At 35.1% G+C, this 18,712-nt stretch overlaps 1 long non-coding RNA gene across 1 annotated transcript in view; it reads right to left on the reverse strand.

Moving 5' to 3' along the window:
* LOC144246117 (uncharacterized) overlaps positions 1 to 15,259 on the reverse strand; it is a 61,947-nt gene extending 46,688 nt beyond the window's left edge. The window contains exons 1-2 of the long non-coding RNA XR_013339800.1: positions 15,222 to 15,259; positions 14,493 to 14,561 (exon numbers count right to left, since the gene is read on the reverse strand). This is a non-coding gene — a long non-coding RNA (uncharacterized LOC144246117). The remainder of the gene's footprint in view (positions 1 to 14,492; positions 14,562 to 15,221) is intronic.
* Between the last annotated feature and the right edge of the window lie 3,453 nt (positions 15,260 to 18,712).

Consider the following 18,712-nt stretch of genomic DNA (forward strand, 5'->3'; position numbering starts at 1 on the left):
TATAGGCATGTATTTAAGTGTATGTAGCAGAGCAGGAATAGAAGCACAGATCTTGGCCTCAGTTCCATAAAGCTGCTTTAGGGAAAAAAGTAGGACAGAGAAATTTTGGGAAATATTGTTAGACTATAGGCGGAATAAAAGGTGGGAAAATACAGATTTTACTGGAGCAATTGTTAGGAACTATGATGGAGCTATTATAAGGTAGGATATAATACTATCTCTTCCTATTTAGCCTTCTTATGTACATACATTTTTAAAATTTCATTTTACTGTCTCTTAAGTGTGCACAGATAGTCAAAAGTAGAATTATTTTAAGCATTTTTTATATTTTATAAAAAGTGTAATTAGAAGGATATGTTACATGTAAAGTCTGAAATTACAATCATGTCCTTCATCCTTGATGAAACACACTAGCACTCACTGCAGAGAAGACTGAGAAGCTGAACTCTGCTTTGTGATAATAAATTATTAAACTGCCCCCTTGCAGCTCTTCCAGATATTGGTGGTAATGATTATCAAGCTTTTCTGGGTTAATATAATTTTCCTTCATGAAAATGGTTATATTTCTAGCATTCTTATATTTATGCATTTTGCTAGTTCCATATTTTTTGAAAATTCTTCCCTCATTTTCTATTTTAATCTATGCTATTCCCTATTGTGTCATTGTACTTCTCTTTACTCCTGTGCCATGCTGTCCTCAGGCTAACATGAATAGCATTAAGTACATCTCTGAGATTAGATGTAAATCTAGACTAACATCTTCCTGTGAACATGGCCTGTAACATCTCTCTTTTGTCTGTTCTAAATGTTCAAATATGGAAAACTGGGATAAACTTAATGCCAGTTGCTGTACTACAAGGAATAATACATATTCACATACCAAAAAGTGCAGGACATGCTTATCTATGTGTTTGTCTGACACTTGCATCTGACAGGGAGTAAGGCTTCCTTGATGAAAGAACTGAAGTCCAAATGCACAGACCAAGCCTCAGCCTGCTTAGAGGATGGGATGGAGAAAACAGAACTGCTTGTGGTTATAGGAGAAGCATTGAGAAGCAGTCATTTCAAATGCACTGAAACCACAAAGATGGAGAGCCAAAGCCTGGTTTTAGTTAAGTTGTGTTGAGCCATTTCCATCTGAAGTTTCTATCAAAGGTAATAGTTCACAGATTCATGCGGACAAAATGTCCTCACACAGTCCACAGCAAAACATGTCATTCAGTCACTGTAGAGACGGCCACGGCAGGGTCTCCCAGGGAAGGTTGTGCCCCAAAGGAAGCAAGGATGGCAGCAAGGCAGCTGGAGTAGTTGTTTCACCTGCAAGGTGTCAGCATGCTGAACAAGAAAAGTCAGGGTCAGACTTAAGTCTAGAAAGTGGTTTCAGGGCCAGTCTGAGGCCAGTGATAATTCAGCAAGTCACATCCAGGTCTGGGACGAGGAGGTAAAGTACCAGATTCAGGTGTAAACATTCCAGCTGTGGTGTAGCTCAGGATCAAGCTGCAGAGCTGCGGACTCAACAAGGCTCTTATGGAAAAAGTGATTAAAACCCTTGTTTCTATCTTACTTCCCAAAAGCTCTTAGTCAGAAAGCTGACATTGGCCTTAACTGGCTGAAGTCCTTAATTTATCTTAACTAAACTTATGAAACTGGAGATTCATTCTGGACTCTGTCAAGAAAGAGTTTTAACCTCTGTTGAGTCAGTGGATTCTTCTGTAAACCATGGGATATCTGATCAAGTCTAGACAGTACCATTTGTGTATCTGAAGAAGCTGTACAGATACATATCTAAGAAGTGAAGCCAGAGTTGCTCCTGGGTAAAAGTGGATAAAATCAGCTTCGGGACAAGACATTAAAACTGCCTGAACTCCCTGGAAGAACTGAAGGGAGAACAGGTTAACTGAGTTAACAGGCTTGTCCATGATGAATATCTGAGGGTAGTCCCCAAGGGCCCAGTCCTGAAATGTGTTCTGTGAAAGAAAGGACATTATTTCTCATGGATAGGTGCTTTTATCAGAATCTCCAAACAGAAATGCAGCATGAAGCATGAAATCATGACTGCCATCTTGTAAGAAGCAGGTGGCAAATCAGCTATTTGAGAGAGATATTCTTACAAGGTAGTCTTGACATGATGAAATGAAATGTGATTTTTTTCCCTTCTGTTTATTCATCTATGTCTTTATAAAATTTGTTACTCTAGCTGGTATGAATAAATTGTGCCTTTTTACATTTGTCTTAACTAGGAAGTCATTTAATATTCTTCCCCTTAGGATATGAGAAATAACTTGGGACAAAGAAGAAAACAAACAAGCATTCAAAGAGCCACCATAGGACTTTCGTTGTATCAAAAGGTAGGAGTAATCACCAGTGCTATCTGCATGTATAGGGAGAAAAAGAGTTATAATTTTTTATCAGTTTTTTTTAATCACTGAGGAGGTTTTGGGGTTCACCCATGGCTTCATGGGTGAGTCATGGGTGGCTTTGCACTTTTGCAAAGTACTTTTTAACTTTTTCTTAAAGAAAAAATAAAAAAAATCCAGAAATAATTTCATTATGATAGGACGTAGGTCTTTCTTGCACTATGTTTTTCATCTTTTCTATTCATTTATTATTGTAGTATTTCCAGAGAAAAATTAAGTACATAGTCTTTTCTGAGAATTTAGCGATCACAGAGAAAGATCTGGTTCATCTTTCTTCAAAAGCAGACCTGCTTCTTCCAACCTGCAATTACTGCATCTCAAAAAAAGTAATCCATTTAGAATATTTCAGTGGCATGCATGAATGTATAAGGCAAAAGGGGACTGAGGTTCTTAACAAAAAAAAAATTGAATCCTTTTGAACATAGGAATTGTGTAATCTCAGTCCAAAAATGTTCTAAATCTATTCAAAATAATTAGGAAACTGATGCATACAGAGTAAGTTTGGATTCATACATTAAGGGTAAATAATAATTTAATTTCATGGTAAATCCTTCATTTTTCTTTCCCCCAAGAAAAATCACATATGAAAAATATGGACAAGTAAAAGAGCTACATTTAAGAAACCCTATTTGGAGCCCAACCTGCAGTAAATCAGTAAAAGGTATCACTTTTTAAATATATCACCCTCTTTGTGACATACACTTATAAATTAGAAACCTGAAATGGCACAATTTGAGTTCTGTGCTCAGTTACAAACAACCAGTGTGATTTCAGTATACAAGGTAAACTCTTCACAACCAGTTTGTGTGGTTTGAGACAATGCAAACAAAGAAAAAGAATCAAATGTGTATTCTCATCTCTAGAAAGAATTTCAGTGTTTCTGGACATGCTACAAATACAATGTAAAATTTTTGCTAGGATTTCTTTACTTCAATTTATATTAATATAAGCATGAAAATGCAAATTCAAAAAAATGTGGCTTGTACAGGTTTAAATTGTAATGGACGTTGAGGAAGAACAAGCTTGAAAAAATAATATACTGGGATATACTCTTCTCTTGGGTTGACTAGTACCCACAGAACTGAATCTTGTGCCATTGTCCTTGGCATCAGGGCCTCTCCTAAGCTGGCACTGAGGCCCTGACACACCATGACACATACTTGGCTCTTAGTCTTCTATGTGGTTGCTTACACTTGATAATGCATTCTGTAGAGTGCTGTTTTCAGTTTGTATTGTGAATTGAAACCTTTATTGCATGAATGTTTACACTTATAAAAACAGTGCCTGCAAATATATAAACCATTTGAATTTTTAAGCCACTTTGACAATTACATTTCTTCCAACTGGTTAAATTCTAACTATTTGCCTTGACTAGACATCACATATGTTGTGTGTGTAGACATTTTATTTAATGTTTTCCTTCATCAATTTAAATGAAAAAGTAGTTTTAAACAAGAAAATAATATTAAGGAGCCTTTAATGAACTTTAATTATCCTTTAAACAAAAAACAGTGGTGAAATTAATAAAAATTTCATTTCAGAATCACAGGTCTGAATATGTGCAGATAAGTCTCAAGCACATACTAAATTTATTTTAAACTTGGAAGGTCATAGACAAGTGGATAGCTCCCATTTAAATATTCAAAACCATTAACAGGTAAGATAATGCCCAGTATCTCATTTTTTATCACAAAAACATAATATATGCCTAGATGAAAATAAAAAGTCAAAGACCTGCCCAAAAAAAAGAAAGAAAGCATTTCCAGTGATGTCACTGCAAAACAGTTGTTTAGTGGATCTGTCAGAGTATATAGCATTTAGGAAGAATGTGTTCAGAAGAGCAGACGGTTGTATGTACCCTAGATTATTCTCAGCTCAATCTTTTTCATAATTCTGTCCAAGAAAGTGGGATATATTTTCATCTCAGGGGCATCAGTATATATCCAGATATACCATTTTGTTCTGTGCTTCTATGCCCAATTTACATTCATATTACTGTAAGTCTTGGAGTGTGATTCCCACCTTACATAAAGTGTCAAGTACAAAATTTGTAAAACAAAATTGCAAAGCAATGAAGAAAGCCAAGTTGAGCTTAGAAATACGTGTTAAATGAACCCAGTAATCAAACTGTGAGACATATTTAACATATGTTGAATTAATTTATTCTGAATTCTTTTTCCCTATTCTGAGAGACATATTTTTTGATCAGCTCTGGTGCAGTTAATTTACTATAGGCTTATACAGAAAAATTCATAATAGTGAGGTTTTTCTTGTTCTCGGTGCTATATTTACAATTTTTTACAGAAACATAATATACATGCCAGAAAAATTCTAAGAAAAAGTAATATGACATATTATAGGGATATATTCACTCATGCATCTTGAGCCCTGTGAGGACATTAATCTGAACTCTTCAATCGCAAATGGCTCTAGGCCTAATTTTATTTCTGTACTGAACTGTAAGTTGGTGATTCATAAATTTTTGATTTTTTGATTTGGAGCAGTTATCCTTCAATAATCTCATAGGCCTCACAGAATTTGGAAATGTAGCAAACCCTCCTTCTCTCGATGACTAGATCTCTATATCTAACTTTTGTCTAGTCCAGCTGTGACCCTATTTATAGCCTCTAAATACTAAACTATTCCTTGTGACTTGAATGTCTAGACCAGATTTGTGGGCTTTGCGGAACGCAGCAGTAAATGGAGGTCTTTGTCCCAAAATGTATGCTGTTTCTAGCCATTAAAATACTATTAATAGTAACATACGGTCACAGGCAAAATATAGCCCACAATAAAACAGTCCTTAATTTAGCCTTTGCTATTTTGGCAATAAACCTATTCTTTTTCTCCCAACACTGAATGTAATTGTACTATCAATTCTAACTATAGCATCAGTGGCTCACAGTGGAGCAAATCCTGAGCCACTCCTTACCAGTTTTGAGCTCTGGCTATTGCATAAACTGACACTTTTCATGCAGCTCTGTGTGTGTGTGTCCATCTGTTCTTTAACCAGGTCTATCTCCACTCTTTTTCCATTCCCTGGCAAAAACTCAGTGAGAGGTTTCGCACACATCCCATTTTGGCTTCAGATATTTTAGCAGGATGGAGACATTGACTCACGAACAATCCATAATTTTCAATGCAAACCTCACTTTAACCTCAACCACTGTGATTCATCCTAATCTAATACTAATGCTAATATTATGAGAGCCTGAAAGGCTCTCCATACAGGTCTGTCAAAACTATGGAAGAAACAAAAGACAAGGATTCCTTTGGTTCCTTGAGGGGAACCTTCAGTCACTACTTGTGCTCAAGAGTAGTATCAGAGTTTGTGTTCAAATTAGGATGGAAGCTAGAGACATAGTTCAGTGTTTTGGGGGTACAATTCAAACTCTGGAAAATGTGCAGAAAATTCAGTGAGTGCATTATGGCCTTCCCTTTTACTCCCAACTCTGCCAGCCTTAGCTATATACTGAATTAAGAATAAGGTTTTGTGTTTGCAGGTTAACTCCCACTCACTCTTTCTTTTACAGTGATGGATGCTGTTGATGGTGCTGAATGCAGAGGCAGTGACACATCCCTTCCACCTTGTCTCCAAGGGCTGCTAGATGGCTTGGCAGTTGATGGTGCAATATCTTCCCTGCCATTTGGGTATGCAGGAGTCCAACAGAACTGCAGCTGGCATGCCATTACAGCTGTTTTAGGTGTCTGTAAGCCCTTGCTTCAGGAGCAGAACAGCAGAACCTAGACCTCAAATTCCAGTTTACTGGCATAACAGGAGTATCAACTTCAGTACTTCCATTTGTGGGAGAGTAGAAGGTATCCCATATAGGTTCTTGCTTTTTTTTCATCTGCAGTTGTGAGATATTTAAAAATTTGAACTTTAAATTTTGAATGTTGGGTTTTAGTTCCCACCTTAAAAAGTGAGGTGTTTGAAAACTACAATAGAACAACACAAGGAGAGTCTGAGCTAATTTTCATCTCTAATTCTTTTTATACAAATATGTAACTTTTGAAGGACAGGAGGACACCTCATAGAAAATTTTTCTTTATTTGTTATTGCCAAAGAAATAGCAAAATACTGGGATTTAAAAAAAATTAAATTTAAAATTTTAAAAATATAAGTAGCACAGTGTGTTTTTTTTTTTTTTAACTGAACTCATTTAGATCTTTTAGAACTTATTTTGCAAAGAATGGAGACAGAGGCCATGAGCTGTCTGGCATACAATGATTCTCCTAACAAAATCTACTTTAGGAAAAATATATCTCCCTATAACCTTCTTATGAAATCAGGAAATCAGTTTCTCACATAGAGAAACTCTCATCCCATTCTTGGTTTTCTTACTATGAAGACATTTTTGGCTGATTTTTTCAATTGTTTTTAATTTTTAATTTGTTTAAAAAATATGTAATTGACAGAAATCTAGCTCAGAGAGACACTTATGGTCATGTTTTACAAAAAAGTTCATAGTGCTTTGCTCAATGGTTTATGAAATGAAGTTGTCTTTATTACAATGAAATGTAGTGTATATGCAAGAAAGACACCTGAATATAGACATAAAGGAAACAGGGCTTCTGGGAAGAAATATTAGTTTTTAACCAGCAGATAAACTTGAAAAAAGCCATACAAGCCTGCACTTACTGCCTCTTTAGCAAGACTTCGAACAAGAAAACAATCTTTGAGCAAAATTGTTGCAATGTCATTGCTTCCTTATTTTAAAGAAAATGTTTTCCTCTCAGGAGTCGATTGACATCAGTTTTCAGCTGCTGCTTTTGCTAGCTAAACAAAATAACCAGCTACTTAAAAAGATGCTTTTTGTCAATCCTTGTAGGTTCCAAAGAAGTAATTTTATAACATCCCTTTGCTGGATTTTCTTTTTTACTGATGTGTTATTACTGAACGTTTACAGATAGTAAATCTGGCTTTGGTTTGTGGTTAATGAGCACATTCTGCAGATCATGTATTTTGAGAAAGACATTACAAGAGATTTTAAATCCTTTTCTCTGAACAGAAGTACCTAGTCAACTGTGGTCAGTCTCAGAGAGCCTCTGTGACAACATAACAGCACTTGGTGAGACACATATTTTGAAAAGACATTAGGAGGCATAAACCACCCACATACTGTTTTGTGACAGACCTTTTTAAAAAGGGAGTTCAATGCTGACTTCAGTGGGGCTAATATTTAGTTTCAAGATAAGAATGAGTAAAATTGAAATGAAAATTCTGAGTGGCATTTTGAAAGATCTGTTTGACATCCTGTGTCTTGTTTATTTTTTCTGATGAGAAAGAACATTATCTTGTAACAGGGAACAATTTCTAAATGTCAGTGATTTTTCTTCTCTTTGGGAACACAGACAATGTCAAACTGGGTTTACAAAAAATTCCAGTAAATCAGTGTCAGGTATATATTTGGCGTAGCTAAACTCAAAAATTGAATTTCCTATTGTACCCCCAGCAAACAGAATAATAAGCAGACCTACATGCACTAACAAGGAAGGCACTTAAAATTTGAATTCCTGATAGTGAAAGAACTTAGGAAGAGCAAGACCAGGCAGCTGAAAGCAGACTGTAAGTGAGTACTATAGATGAAATAGAACAGCTGAAGTAGTCCCAGGAAAATGTTCCAATATTCTTTGGTACTATGTACTTAAAAAATCAGAACTGCTCTGTTAGGCCTCTGCATTGCCCTTTTCTAGGCATTGGACATGTCTATGTTAGAAAAAGGCCCAGAATACCAGTGTAGGCAAGCTTTGATAATTCTCTTTCCTGCTATATCTCATTAAGATTGCTTTTTTTTTTTTTTTTCCCTTCTAAGTCTACTTTTGAAATGGAGTAAACAAATATTTTAAAAAGAATACTTTTTCTTCCAAGGTAGACCATTAATGGACACTTGGATGGAATAGTCAATGTGTAAATAGATATGATATTAAAAAATAACCCCTATAGATTTCCTTTATAGGGAAGCTCTTACTTTGAAGTGCAGTGCTTACCATTATCAAAACTGGAAGAGGAAGTAAAAAAACAAGGCTTAGGAGAAAATGAATAAAAAAAAGCAAAACTTGAATCCCAAATCAAAACCAACTGTGCAATTTTTTTTTGCATGTATCTATCCAGTTAGTTCAGATAAAAATTGTAGGAATTTTGTTTCTTTTAGGATTAATTACTGACCTAAACCCAAAAAGAGAACAGAGAAATCAAGTATCTAAACAGATAAACTTCAAATGTGAAAGCTAAGAAGGCTTAACAAAGGACAAATCTGCTTTAAAAATATTACCTACATTTGCAAAACAATTCAAACAACTAGTGCCGTGAATTAAAATGTCAGTGCATCAACAAAGTCAATTTGCCTCAAGCTTAATTTTTACTGAAGATTGGTAATTTCATAATAAATATTGTGATGGTCATTGTGCCTACATTTTTCATTATATTTTTAATTTCTCTTTTTATGGTTGACATTGGCATTCACAAAGTGATAGCTGAAGTTATAGTCTCATTAACAGTATCATGTTAATAATTACAAGGTTGGTCATGGTTAATTACTACTCTTCATTAAACAAAACACATCAGGAAACTATGGAGGGCTTCTGAAGAGTGTATATCCCATCACTGCTACTCAGTGACCTAAATCAACCTCAACCCAGAGTCTGCCGTGATGGAGTTGCTGGAGTCTTCTGGATCTGAGCAATGAGCACAGAAGGGAAAGGCACTTGTGCAAAGCTTCATGCACACAGACACAGCAAAATGTTCCCACAGCACTTGTGGTGTGAAGGACCCATAGTGAGCTGGCAAGTATTGTGCATAGCTGAGCAGAAAAGCTCCTCAGGGAAAGAAGAGGTAAGACTGGGTGCAAAAATGAAACTGGTAGGCATGACATGTTAATGAGCTGTGTCAGAGCCATCTGAGGTTTGGGGAAGATAATTGCAGCTTGAGAATAAAGCAATCTTTTTTTCTGTTCAGGACAATGTTCCTTGGAGCTGTCCAAGAACACTTAGTAAAGCAAAGAAGTCAAAGAAGAATCCTGGAAATGAGATTTTTCAGTTCAACAATTCACTGACTCCAGCTACCTGTTTTATCCTTAAAGAAACAGACTACCAGATTAGTTTCCAAAAGGAAGTTTGACTTGTAAAAACACAATTATTTTTACATTATTTCACTGCTGGTTATTTAGTTCATGTCAGATAAGAAACGAGCCTGTCTCTTTCACTTCTTGCATTCCAAACAGCAAGATGGAAAAAAAATTCTGAGATTCTCTCTGCCTTAAAGATCAAGGAGAGGCTTTGTTTGTTTGTTTCTTTGTTTTAATTTCCCAGCCAAGTGACTTCCAAAGGTTAGAGTTTCCAAATGGCTACTGTCCCTATTGCAAGTATCCTTTCATGATTGTGACTAATTTTACATCTTTAAACTGTTTTGCTGTCCTCCTTTTCTTTTCTGCCTTTAATTTAACCTTACAATGGTTAACGGGATCTGTCAACTAATAACATGAGCAATTAAAGAAGCAGGCAAGGACAAAGGAATGGCCTGTAGTGTCAAGGATGGGTGGGAAATGTTACACCTTTTAAACTGTACTTCTACTGATAATTAACACTTTGTACTTAGGTGGCTTTCTGAGCAGGTTATGTATGTTGTAATATCATGGGATTATATATTTTTTTATAACTATTTATATTTGTCTCCTTCTGCCTTCATTTGTGTCTTTACACAAACACACACAGACACACACAGACACACACACACACACACACACACACACACACACATATATATGTATATATCATTAAGTCTAATTCTGTTTCCTACTATAAAGTGTATAAAACCTGATAAAATCATAACAGATTTGACAAACTACTTGGAAACCTTTCACAGGGTTCAGCACACTGTGGGAACACAAAATGAAGCTCTTTTGTAAGCTGTCCTGTCTCTGGAACTACAAGGGAAGGTGGCAATATAGGTCCACAACCTGTAATGCTTATAAGGAAGTACAAGCAAAATGAATCAAATGGAAAGCAGCTTTGCTACCTATTTGTGAAAAACAAAACCATTTTTTTTCCTTTTTGGCTACCTACATATTTATTGTGCAAATGATACTCTTTCTGTCAAAAATAACAAAGCCTCTATTGACAAGAAGATGGTAATGTAAGAGGAATTTTTCCCCCACTGTTTCCTACATGCTAGCCTCATAGATTTTTCAGACAAATACTGCAAAATATATGCATATATCTATCCCACATATGTATGGGTTGGGGATTTTGGGAGAGATGGACAGATTTCTACATCACTGAGCAAAGCACAGCTACATTAAAAGTGTAGGGGTAGCCTACACTTTCTGTGTAGGCTTTCAGTCACTTTCTGTGACTGATTTGCAAAAGTTCCCATTTAAACACATGAGTATCAGTGAAAGGTTCAGCATATCTGTACATACATCTGAACAGTGCATCAGAGAGGAAATGTATAAGTTTAAAGACTATTATACTTGTACATCATGAGGTCTGCTTCTCTGTTTCTGGAAAGACTGCAGAGTTGGTAGTAACACTGTCTTATTCCTGGGTGGATGAGCCAACACATTGAATACCCGTGTTTCTCCACGGTATTAAGAGGTTACAACAGTGGCAGGAAGGACATAGTGTTTGGGAGAGATCTGCTTTTTAATCCTACAGGGTTTACAAGGCCACTTTTTGCAATGACAAAGGCTGATTTAATGAAGCTGTTATAATTCTAAAGCTTGATTTTACTAGACACTCTTTTTTTATTAACTAATGGACTTAAAATGTGAAACTCTTGCAGTACAAGGCAGAGAGCATTACTTTGATGTTGACTCTCAGCTGTATAATATTCCACTACAATGAAATTTCTGGGGTAAAAATTTGGAAAATAAGGGGATTTATGGTGTTTTTATCAATAGAAATAAGAAGAATAGAAAAAAAATGACAGAGGGAGATATGTACTGTTTGTTTGTTAGACTCACTTAAATTTTATACAGAAGAATGAAAGGTCAATTTGATTTAATGAAAGGATTTATAGATTGTAATAATGAACATCAATATGCCAGCCACTATCATAGTTCCTCTAGGCCTACAGTCCATAATTCTGCCCAGATCTACTAAATACGGATAAAAGAAATCAAATACCACAGAACAGGAGGCAAAGCAACAAGAAAGGTAGCAGAATCAATACACTAGTGAAAAAGAAATGCAGTGGGGAAAAACAGGTATTTTCCCTGTACCAGTGTTCATCTTTTAGCTATGACAGATAACAGTTTCCTTTGTTTGGTGGGGTATTTTTTTTGTTTGTTTTTGGGGTTTTATGTTTTTTTGTTGGTTTGGTTTGGTTTAATTTGGGTTTTTTTGGTTTTGTTTGTTTTTTGGTTTTTTTTAGCAGAGAAAGTTTAACTTACTGTTTAAATACAGGACGAAATATGGTCTTTATTTGACCTCTCTCAATTAATTGAAAAGTAGTGAGAGTGGCCAGTCATGAGACAGGAAAAAATATATGTGCTTCTGTTCTAAAAGAAATGTTTTATGTCCACTAATCCTTCAGGAAGAATAACAGAATTTGATTAAGGTTTTGGGCTGGTTTCATTTTTCATTTCTTTTTGAGAGCATGAGAGAGTCTTCATCTGTCTCTTATTAATGTTATCCCACCTTGCAGAAGAGTAATAACAAAGTGTCTGTATAATTTTCTGGTTTAGATGCTCACCCAGAGGGAGAAAGGTATTACTCCTAAACAAATTCCTGTATTTTGCATCATGCAATCACTGCAAACATCTTTGGCATAGGTATCATAATACTACTCTTAACATCAGACATGTCTTGCAAAATTTGAGAGCTATGCTCTAATATTAAATACAATACATTCATGAAATATCTTTAAAACAGTTTGATTTTATAGAAATCACAACATAGGCAAACAGCCCAAACCACAACAGAAAGGCTGCATCTAGTCTCTCTTTATAAAAGAGATGTAGTAAATTGATTAAATCCAGTAAAAACTTTGATAAACAACTGCCATCCTAAAGTATCAATAAGAAAGGATTACAGTTTTAATGTCTCAATTGTTTTATTAAATTCCATCTCTGGAATTTTGAATAAGAGCACTCATGGTGTCAGTTTCTAACGTGGAAATCACATCAGTGGTGGAATCAGATCACACTGAGATTTTGGATCTGAGAAGACCAACGAGTATTGGGAGAAGGACCCTGCTGAGATCTGTACAGAATTGGCTAGGACTCCAAACCAGATAAGTTTAGGTGCCAACATAAGAGGAAATACAGATGCTAAGATTTAAGTGGTTTTCTAAGGTTGCCTTCCCAGATCTAGGAGAAATTTAGATTGCTAATTCTCTATATAAGAAGCCATATTTGTAATTCTGATTCTTTTGGTACTCCTATATCAGGGTTTTAGATATAAGAGGAATGATTTATTAAGGCAAAAATGTTGTTCCCATGTGCTACCCCTGTTTGCACTCCAGAGCATTTTCAGAGCACACAAGATGAATTCCCTTCAAATGGAACACAGCTGCACTTCTAAGCAGAGTACCCAGTGAGCCTGAAATTGCTAATAGATATTAGATAAGATTTGACTAGAGCTGGTTTAAAATAAACCATTTGAGATACATTTAGTATAGGTGCCCTGTCCTCAATTTCAATTCCTTTTGTCCTTGAAACTTGCTTCAACTAGGTGCTAAGGTGGAAAAAACCTTTCAAAATCCCAGATCAGATTGTTTTGTTTTCTGCAACAGTTCCAGTATTAACAAAATAAATACACTGTGGTATGGTAAAGTGAACATATATCTCATGAAGGAAAGTCTAGTAAAACTCGCATGTCTCTTACTCTTTCCTATCCCCATAATGACAAATGAGTGCTTGTCACTATTAACTGTTTCAGTTTAGAGTGATCCAACCTGCTTTGGGGTTTTTTGTACTTTAATACTTGCTTTCTTTAAGCATCTGAAAGATAAATCTATTTTTAAAATAAATTAAACAACAGCAATAAATAGCTACTTTATATTTTCCCATAGATTTGGCCAAATAACATACGTTCCTAAATTTGGCATAAATTTTATCTGCTTGGTTCTATTAAAAAATAACATAATATTGGGGTTTTCGGCTTATGTAAGAATACATATATCTAAAATTTTTATTGCTTGCACAGACTGAGGTATTTCTTATTCCTTTATCACTGATATGGTAAATTCTAGGACTGCCTGGACATGATCTGGCTGGACTTCTTTTGAACAGGAGTTTGCACTAAACGGCCTCCAGAATCCCTTCCTGTTTTGAATTATGCTATAATGCTATGATTTTGTGGCATAGCAATATTCATCTCAGTTGTACCTGAGATGTAGAGGAACAACTCAATTTATTGCATAGCATTCCTACTAATATTTTTATTAGTATGTTTTGTTCTTAGTGCAGTTGAAATAAGGGACACCTCATCATCAAACCTGAGCTTTATATATCATGGTCACTTGCATTATATGATGCAAAGAGCACTTTATGAAAGAAGAGTCTGGAAAGAAGCTGAAGTATAATGATGTGACTGGCTGAAACAATTTTAGACAGATTTTTACATTTATTAATGCAAAAAGAACAGTATAAAATAATATATAAGCCTAGGTAGCTTTTTCAGTGAGGTCTTAATGATTCGATACCAGAAATTGTCTCTTTAGCACAAACTTTATGGGGGAAATTGTTTCATAAGTCAGAAATAAAATAAAGGTAGCTTTTCTAAGGGTTATTCATGAGATAATGTGGATGTGTTAAACTGATTCATGTTGACTGCACTAACATTTTTGACCAGTTTCAAACTACCACTAATTATAAAAATACACGATTATGCCCCCAATCGTCAACTGCATATTTTTTTTAAAATCTGATTTAATTCATATAGGAAAATTAATAAAGCACATTTTCAGTAAAAGTCTTAAATAATCAGTTATACCTTTCCTTAATTAACTCTGTTGGTGTTCTACAACAACTTTCCTATTCACTTTGCTGAAAAACAAAGCTTCCAGAAAAAAAATTCAGATGAGGATAAAAATACAATTAGAAGGGATGAAGTGGGAAGGTAAATACATACTTGCTTTCTGGCAGGTTCCTGTGACATGGGTAGCATGAGTCCTTGTCAGTTCTGGCATAAATTGCACAGCTGGATAGTGATGAACAAAGTCAGTCACGGCAAGAACCAAAGAACAGTGGATCAATATAATACATCAGTTTGTCTGTTCTGAAAGAATGGAATGAATTTAATTGAAGAAAACAAGATTTGTAAGTATACAAATACCATCTTAGTGACTACCTTAGAAGACCAGACATGAGTACTTACTTGCCTCATTAGTATGATATTCCTATAAAAAACAAATCTACAAACCCTCGTGCATGTTTTTACCAATTCATGATTGCTGTGTCCCTAACAAAGCACAAAACATCAAATAAGTGAATAATTTGGTTAGTAATCTTATTTTTAGGCCCAGCATATAACTCTTAACTATTTAAAAACCTTTTCTACAAGCTCCCATGTTCCTGTGACAACAATTGGTGCCCAGCAATAATAAGGTTCTTGTTTATCCCTCAGCAGGAGATTAACTAAAAAAGGTCAGTCAATATGAAAGAGGAATGAGGCTATTTTATTTTTTTTTTTGACTACCCTTTAAGAGTGAAGTGAAACCTGTTGGAAGAGCAGAGCCATGAGTTAAGAGCTAGGCTGACACGGTGATATAAAAAGCCATATATTAGATAGTCTTCCATATGTACTTTATGATTTACTTTGTTTGTTTTTCCCTTTAATCTTCAATAAAAGTTATCTTACCTGAAAGATATTTGCTGTTAATCTGTGAGAAATCAGAACTGAACTAATTTAGAAAAGTGACATCATCCTCTGAAACTTGACAGCATGTTGGGGCAGGTGGAAACCCACTGTGTTTGCACAACAAGAATCTAAAATAGGAGACTTCATTTTCTTTGAGTATGTTTCCCTTAGGGGGTCTTCAGAAAAAACAGGATATATACTTTCTTTTGTTTTAAGGAAAAAAAAAAAGGTTGCTGAGACTGGAATCTGCTTGCAGGTTTTATAAAGGAAGATGCATCAAAATGTAACTGCAGAGATCAGTAGATTTATAATATATGCCATCTAAGCCTTATCTCTAGCATGAAAAAAGCATTCAGTAAATGTTCTAAAATAAAACGACCATAAGGTTCAAGAAAAATAGCCAACCTATACATGTTTATATACTATGCTTCAGCCTTAAGTAAACATAGTTCAGAGGCATACAAGGAACAGATTAACAGCAAAAAACCAATTCCGTGTGACTGCATACATTCACTTTTAAGGATTCCTAATTTGCTAAATATTTGTCTACAGTTTTCTGTCCAAATTCATTATGGGTAGTTGGGCTTTCAGTTTGCATTCCTTTCTCAGCATAGTTTACTCACGCAGAATAATGCTTCTAATTATTTTCCATTGTATAACTGCCCGAAATATAGTCCTTGGAATGGGGAAGATTTCAGTTATTCAAGTAGTTATTGTGAAAGCTAGTAAGAGCTGGAAAAAAGGCACATCTCTTTTGCTGTAGCTGACACACTACGTTGATCCAGCAGGAAATGTGTCTGGTACTGAGACAGATGGGGGAGCTCTGGGACTCAGTTTAGCGTGGCTGAAGCTCCTGCGGATGCTGGTATCGTACACTGACAGTAGCTGAAGTCTGAACAGCAGAGTTTACATACCTGAAATAAATTGTTTTGATTAGAACCTTTAGGAAAGAAATTCATAAGGTACAGTTTTATTGACTACTTGCCAAACAACACAGACCTGTGCTCTGTAAGCTTGTTTTGTTCTTGTAAGTCAAGCACCAACTGGGCTCTTATTTTCTAAGGTTATGGACTTACAGCATAATACATTATAATTTACTCTGAATTATTACAGTGAGAAGAACCAGAAACAGAATGCACATTCATTTCTAACTGTACTTGACCTTAGGAATATTTTTAAAGTAGTCTTTGTATTTGTTTATCTTCCATGGGAATCTGAGAAATTTGCTATTGATAAAAGTGTTTCCAGAACAAAAAGGCACATATAAACCAAATTTGTGGCTGTCGTTAAGAAAAGAATAAAATTATCACTTCTAATTCTTATCAAAATGTTGCTATTTTATCATAGACTCTGAGGGTTTTTTAGGAGCCATTTCAGGTTCTGTTTTATTGACAGAGACCACTCTATTTGAGGCATAATGCTATTGTGATCACCTAAATGGAACTGAAACAAATGTTGTTCAAGGCACAGCTAAGATTTTCTTCCCCTAAGCAAAATCTATATAATATTATTGTCACTAAAGCCATTATTTGTTTTGCTGTTCTTCTGGAAATTAGTATGTATAGGTACCATTATGTTCATTTATCATTGTCTGTTCTAGTCTAATGCATTTAAATGCATAGTCTGGTTGCTAAAACTGTGCACATGAAATTTTACACTATTTTGTACCATTCTAGTGATAGAATTCTAGCAGTTCATTGCCATTTTTATTTTTTAAATCAATGTCTTCCACTGAAGATTGCTTTTATTTCAGATTTCTTTTTTTTTAATAATTTAGTAATACTAATTTTAAAATAATTTAGTAATAAAAATAGTAATTTAAATAATACTTAAAAAAACCCAAACAAACAAAAAAATATCCCACAAGAAACCAGAGAGGTCATTAGCTGTATCCATAAGCAACAAGGTAGATTTATGAATTTTCAAATCTGATACAGCATCAAGCTTTTGCCTTATTCCCAGATAATTCAGCATATTGATTCATATTTTTATTGACAGTAGAGGCTAGACAGCTTTTAAAACTTCCAAAAAATGAACATTACCAAAGTTGTTTTATGTTTTCTTTACCACTTAGCTGGCACAACTTATTTTCATAGGAAAACCTGAGAATAACAAATCATGGATTTCAGAACATTGCTTTTCTCAGCTATGAAGTAAGTTGCTTGATACAACTGATTACTGACACATGAGACTCCATGACACCACGTAACTGTGGTTCAGAGTGGGCTCAATCCAGCTGTGGTGGGGGCTCAAAAGCCCTCTGCAGAGCTGCATCATGTCACCTGAACAATCCCTTCCTCAGTGTGAATGGGAAAGCTTCCTGTCCTTCAGAACCAGCAGAATTACATCCACATATTAGTAACAATATCTAGAGAAAATGCTCAAAAGAAGTTAATTGTATGGCTGGGGCTTCATTGCTCATTCATTCAATAGGATTCTGTTGCAACAAAATATGTTTTGTAAATTATCATTCCTTAAAAATAAGACAGCCTCAGGCAGCCCCATTATTAAGCCAAATTTGTGTCTTAAGCAATCACATTGCTAGGAAAAAGAGGGCAGCCTATTCAGGCTTCTGGTCTGAATCATCTCTGAAACAGACTTGACTGTGTGCAGAAATCTTAGTGCATAATCTATATTTAGTTTGGTCGAATATTTCACCTCAAATCCTCAACCATAGCAACTCATATTTGTCTCTACCTAATTTGATTAACTCTTGTCAGAAGTGAAATCTTGGTGTTTTGATAGTACTGTGAGATTGTTGTCTCAAAACCAAAAAAAAAAAAAAAAAAGCCCCAGATTTTAGAGTTTATTAGGAGTATCATAGAAAATAAAATAGAAAGTATTTTTATGTCTCTGTGTAAATGTAATTATTGTTCAAAGCCTGAAAATAAAGCAACAAAAAACTTGAAAAAACTGATAAAAGGTTGACAAAACTAATAAAAATGGACAATTTTCATATAAAGAGAGGGGAAACCCACAATGCTAAACAAAGACCCACGTTCTTAATGTTACAGTAGAGATAACAGGGAGGGAGCATACAATAGAGGGAGCAGAAGAACAGATTTCTGTTATTTTCTGAGGGCCAAGGAACAAGTAAATGGCACATGCCTTTTACAGTCTCTCCTGGAACAAGAGAACATCAGATATTTACCTAACAGACAGAGTGGTGGGCTAAAAGAATCCTTGATCTGGGCTACTGCAGTCATTATGTTATGGTTTTGATCTAGTGACAAACCAATCTATATAAAAAATGAACCGTAATATTTTTTTCACTTCTGTTCTATGTGGAATTGTGTTTTATGATCTGGTGCAATTGCCCTTTTTCAGGAAGATGTAATAATAGAAAAGAGACACAGAGGGTTTTCTCAGAAAGGCTATTTTAATTTTCTCATTTATACAAAAGCAAATAAAACTGAAACATGAATATACGAATTGTTCATTTAATTTGGCAAATGTAATACTCACTGTCTTGTGTGAATTGAACACATTGC

Source organism: Lonchura striata, chromosome 4 (assembly GCF_046129695.1).
Source record: "Lonchura striata isolate bLonStr1 chromosome 4, bLonStr1.mat, whole genome shotgun sequence".
Taxonomy (NCBI): Eukaryota; Metazoa; Chordata; class Aves; order Passeriformes; family Estrildidae; genus Lonchura; species Lonchura striata.